Raw genomic sequence first — 6,000 nt, forward strand, 5'->3', positions numbered from 1 at the left:
CTGTGAACCGAGGATCCTAGAAACAGACACATTAGTCCATGTGATGTCACCAGAGCAGACCAGAGTGGGAGGATCACCACCCTCAACTGGGTAGCTGTGCTCTTTTATCACACCCTGGGATACCATTGGCCTTCTTGGCCACAGGGGCATCCTGCTGGCTCATGATTGCCTGTTGTCTACCAAAGCCTTCAGGTCCTTCTTCTGCCTTCAGAGAGAGCTCCTTTCCAGCAGGTCAGTCCCTACTTGTACTCGTGTTCAGTCATTCCTCCCCAGGTGTAGGTCTCACTTGCCCTCACAGAGCCTCCTATGGTTCCTCTTTGCCCAGTGCTCCAGCCTGTCAGGTCTTGCTGAATGGCAGGACACCTTTCTTGTGTTTCAAATCATTCTGTCCATTCATCCAAGTCACTGAAGGTGTTGAACAAGGCCAGACACAGTACTGACCATGGAGGAGCACCACTTGTTACCTGCCTCCAGCTAGGCTGTGCTGCTGATCACAACCTTCGAGCTCTGCCAGTCACCTCAGTGTCCACTCATCTATCCCACAATTTCTTAGCTTACCTACAAGAATGTTATGGGAGACAGTGTCACTGTCACCAAGGTCTTGCTGAAGTCAAGGTACACAACATCTGCAGCTTTCTCCTCACTGTCCAAGCCCGGCATAACATCACAGAAGACTTTCCAGATGGGTCAAGCATGATTTCTCCTTGGAATCCATGTTGACTACTCTTGATTTCCTTCTTCTTTTCCAATTGGTTGGAGATGGCATCCTCAACTCAGCTTACAGAGGAGGAATGCATTTAGGTACTTTCTTGTTAAAATATGAATAGAATAAAAAAATAAAGTAAGCTTTATGACAAGAAAATATACTGGTTTGGGGCAGGGATAATTTTAATCATTCCATGCTTTCAAGCCTGTTTATATTAAATTTTGTTTTTCTTCATGTGTCTGTATGAGCTGCATGCAGATTTTCCGCTACTTTCTAACAGCGAGGTATGTGACAAGTCATACAACAGTGCATAAATTGATCCAGAAAACTGAAACAAGTGTGTATTAACAAGATTCTCTGACTTGAAGGAATTGTCGTTGAACAAATTTTTCACATATCTATGACTCAAAAAGGTCGATATCTTATAAAGTGTAAACAAGGTACATTCATTTATGACCAATTAATGTTAAAAAAGAATAGTTATCTTCATATACATTTTTTGAGATGTGTCTGAATTCTGAAGTTCTGGGCAAAGGTTGAAGTTTAAATGGAGGGCTGACAACAAGTATCTAAAAGCAAGAATTTTGTTAAGACTTTCTAGACTTACCTGTTCTTGTCAAAAATAATACCTAAATTTCCAGAAATAATAATGTATATATTTTTTTTTCCTGAAAGGAGTTATAAGTGGAAAGATGTGAATAGAGATTCTTACTCATTCTTTGATCCAATATTTGATTTGTAAGATTTTGAAAATATTGATAACTTTTTCTTATTAAAGGATGATATTTTAACTTATATATTTTCACAAACATATTTTGTGAAAAATATTATCCTTACGGTAGAAGGAAAAGAAAGACACAAATTATTTAAAAGATAGAATCAAAAGCTAAAATGTAGAAAAAAATATTACAGGGATATTTATAACTGCACACAGTATTACACTTCATTTGAAGCTATAAACTATGCAGAAGTAAGCGGTTCTTTTTCTGGATGTAACTGATGTTTTGTGTCATAAAAGCCTCTAATCTTTATTAAAAGGAATTTATTATTATTATTATTATTTGTAAATAAAAAATATTTTTAAAAAAACATTAGGCAAACTTAGATATGAGGCCTTCAGAAATTCAGTTGATTTCGATGAAGAGTCACAAATAGAGTGTCTGTTAGATTGTGTGCTAATTTTCTGTTTACTTCCCTAGTTTCTTATCTTTACAGTTTTGGGGAAAATATTTATTTTTAAAGATAATCCCTTTCCTCATTAAATGGCACTCAGAATATCAGATCATGCCAAAATGAAAGCTAATTGGAAAAAGCTGTGGGATTCCCTGGCGTTTCCTTATTGCATTTCAGCCATTCTGTTCTGTGGGAGGTACTCAAAAGATGCCTGTGATGCAACACTGCACTTGTTGAGGTTTCAGATCAAGCTCCTAATGAGCCAATAAATTTCTGTTGCAATGAGCTGTGTGTTAGGTTTCAGAAATGGTACAGTCTCATGTCAGCCTAGGCAGAGGATTAGTTCCTCAGCTTTTTAACAGAGCTGGTTATATTGCATGGAACATTGCCTCGGTGCTGCTTTACACTTGGTCCAGGTAGAAACACCCACAGCATCTTTGAAAACTGGGTATACACACTTGAATTTTGCATTTTGAATTTCAGTTGCAAATTTGGGCCAAGACAAAAGTTTAAATAGTTGCTGAGTTATGTACATATTTAAGGAAAAAAGCAACAGAGGATCATTCTCACTTCTCCATTTGAAATGCTGACCTTAGGGTACTGGAAAACAAGGAATAGTTTTAAGAAGCATTTGCAAGTAGAATGGCAAACTGTGTTCCATCTCAGCAGCCACCATGTGATCCTGGAGGTCCACTGTTACAGGGTCTGATTAAGTATGAATTTACAGTGTCCGCTATATTGCATTCCAACAAGTTGTTTACTCTGGCTCCACACTGTATCACGCTCTTTCCTCTTAGCTTCATTCTTCATGCAAATTAAAGTTGTCTTTAGTGCTCTGCTGTGGTTCAAGACTGTAAATTCAGAGTGTAAACTGCCACACACTGACTTCTTCATGATGGCAAGCCCTTAGGCTTCTGGCAAAATAATTGGCTATCACACCAAGTATTTGAAACTTCTTTAAATGTGATTTGAAAGCTTATGAAAAAAATCTCAGAATAACACTTGAAAGATTAGAGAACATTATTTTTAACTTTTCTGAGATGACAGAACAATTCAAAGTTTTATAGAATAGCATTTTTTCATTAACATTTTGTGTGTCATTGACAGCGATTGCAAGCAAACAAGAATGTTGATGTCTAGTAAATCCTTTTGACCACTACAAAATAATCTGCAGCTTGAATGGCACTTATTATTAAGTTCCTGTTTATTTCTACCATTGAACTCGGTAGGAACTGTGTATATCCCTTCTTTTTGGACTGAAGGTCTTATGCCATTAATTTTTGCTAGATTCTCTCAATAAGCACGAATAGAACACAAAGGTGGAAGAAGGCCGTTCTGCCACTGTAAATCTTTTGATATGATATTTATTCTGAAAAAACTCCCATTCTATTTCATACAATGCTAATAAGAATCCACACTGGCTGCAAAATCCTTGGGAAGATGATAAGGGAGGCTCATATTATTTCAGAACTTCACCCGTAGTGGCTGAGTACTTGAAGGAACAAAAGATTTCTTCCCAGTTTCATGTTGTTTTGTGCAAAGTGTAAGTTCAGAATATTGTATGTTCTTCAGCACCTCATCTACCTGAAGTTCTGGAATAAGTGCAGCTCTTTGCAGTCTGAAGTCTCTGTTAACAACTAGACCCACTGGTTTCTTGCAGTCTTCTGCCATCACAGAAATATATGGACAGTGAACTAAGGCCTTTTGCTATGGCAACAGTGGGTTGACTGTCAGATTGTATATTTCTTAAATACCACATGAAATGCAGCTCTTCAGCATTTTTATCAGAACACTCAGGAAAAGCAACTAAAAATGGAATAAATAGAAAATCTGTTCTCTTGTGGAGTTTTAGCCACAGTCCAGAAAGCAGGTTTTGTTTGCTACTATAGAAAGTCCTTCATGATTTACACATGCAGAACACGGTGTTAGGGTATTTGCATAGTGAAGTGGGGAAATACGATATTGAGTTTTTGAGAAAATACAGCTGTTTTTATTATTGTAATTTTATAGCACTCTAAAATGTGACCAGCAGGGAAATGGAGGGGATTGGCCTCCCTCTGCTCTGCCTGTCTGAGACCCCACTTGTATTACTACATCCAGGTCTGGGACCCTCAGCACAAGAAGAATGCAGAGCTGTTGGAGGGGATCCAGAGGAGGGCAACAACATTGATCAGAGCGTTGGAGCACCTCTGCAATGAAGAAAGACTGAGGTAGCTGGGGTTGTTCAGATTGGAGAAAATAAGATGGTAGGGAGACCTCACTGTGGCTTTCCAGTTCTTGAGGGGAGCGTGTAATCACGAGGCAGACTGACTTTTTACATGGTCTGATAGTGATAGGACAAAGGAGAGAAGCCCTTGTACAGAGAAGCTGTGAATGCCCCATACCTGGGGGTGCACAAGTCCTGACTGGATGGGGGCTACGCAGCCTGACTCAGTAGATGGCAGCCCTGCTTGTGTCAGGGGGTTGGAGCTGTGTGGTCTTTAAGTTCCCTTGCAACCTAAACATAATTCTATGCAATTATGTTTTATTTGGAAGAATGCAGTATTTTCATGAGATGTTAACAGCCATTTTCTAGTGGGGAAAAAAAAAAACACCCAAAAAAATAAACAAAAAATACTTCTCTGTTTTACATGTGTTCCATTTGTTAAGTCTTTTTAGTTAACATGTGTTATTTTGTTGCCATGCGATGATTTTAACACAGGAATACTTACAGTTTGAAATTTCAATTTTTATTTATATTTTTAATCCAAATATGAAAACATTTATCTTAGTTAATTTTAAAAGGAAGATATTTATACTCATTGATCCTAGATTTGAATAGCAATAATTTAAACCATTTCCCATAAACTCTTGTCTTCACTTTTCCATAGGTGATCAAAACGAAACATCTCCTGGTTGAGTTTTTGCATATCTGTGAAATAGCTCTGCTCTGTAAAGAACTAATCAAGCAATTTAAACTGCTGTACACCCAGTTTATGAGCATGCTTGTCTTCATAGAATTGCTTCACCTTCCTGTTCATTTGCCAGGAGACCAATGATTTGTAGCCTTTACTTTAACCTATCTTGTGGTTTGCTTTCACTTCTGAACTAGCAGGCAACAATATACTTTTAACACTCACATACATGAATGAAAACAGTTGCAGTAACAGCAGAAATGGGTACAGTTAGCACAGATAGTTGCTGAGTATGTGGATGAGTGCTTGACCAAGAAGTCCTAATGATCTTCTAATTGCCTCAGAGCTCTCCTGGGTACAGGATTTCTATTAATGGTTAAGAACAAAGAAATTCCATGATGTCTCTTTGTTAAATACCAGTGGAATCCTAATCAGGGAAGCAAGCAATACTACTTGATAAAAAAAACCTATATAATGTGTTTTTGATGGAAATCTCTTTTCTTTATTCCTCAGGCACTGTCTGCCACTGGCTGAAAGAAGGCATTGTAAGATGAAAAGGTTGTGCAGCCAAAACCTCCCCCTGAAGATGTTTTGAAAAATGAGGCTGCATCTGCAATGTCACCATTTGTAACAAACAAACAAACAAAATCAACAATAAAAAAAAACCCTCTGAGTACCTTATTAAAATGTGTTTTTGCAGAGCAGTGGAGAAACTCGTATTTTGTAGGAGTGACTTAATGCTACCTGAGGTCTATCAGACCAAAAGCTTAGGAATAAGGGAGATAAAGAAGAGCTTGATGAGAGCAAACATTTATTTTGACTCTAAGAACCGTACAGTTGTGCAGCTTTTATCTTATAACTGCACAGCATAGAAGAGAACACTGTACATTGAACAGTTTTGCTTTGCTACTTCTGTCTGTGAAACATCACATCAGTGCAATGTATAAAAAAATCCAAAACATTATTAAAATAACTTCCATGGAAAGGGTAGGTTAAAAATGTAGTTTGAAGATAGATAGGGAAATGATTACTTGCATTTTCAATTCAGAACATTTTGAAGTATGCTTTCAGAAAGACTTTTCCTCATATGAGACAGTAAAAAGCCATGACAAGTAGAAATTAATAATAGTCAAAGCAGTAGAAGCCATACTGAGTTTTATGTCAGAACTGCAGGATAAAGAAGCATATTATATGTTATCTATAGTAGGGACAAATCTTGAAGCCATT

At 37.5% G+C, this 6,000-nt stretch overlaps 1 long non-coding RNA gene across 1 annotated transcript in view; it reads left to right on the forward strand.

The window, feature by feature from the left end:
* LOC116652477 overlaps nucleotides 1–5,469 on the forward strand; it is a 34,759-nt gene extending 29,290 nt beyond the window's left edge. Inside the window, exons 2-3 of the long non-coding RNA XR_004305523.1 lie at nucleotides 3,980–4,089; nucleotides 5,287–5,469. This is a non-coding gene — a long non-coding RNA (uncharacterized LOC116652477). The remainder of the gene's footprint in view (nucleotides 1–3,979; nucleotides 4,090–5,286) is intronic.
* The last annotated feature ends 531 nt before the right edge of the window (nucleotides 5,470–6,000 follow it).

Source organism: Coturnix japonica, chromosome Z, assembly GCF_001577835.2.
Source record: "Coturnix japonica isolate 7356 chromosome Z, Coturnix japonica 2.1, whole genome shotgun sequence".
Classification (NCBI taxonomy): Eukaryota; Metazoa; Chordata; class Aves; order Galliformes; family Phasianidae; genus Coturnix; species Coturnix japonica.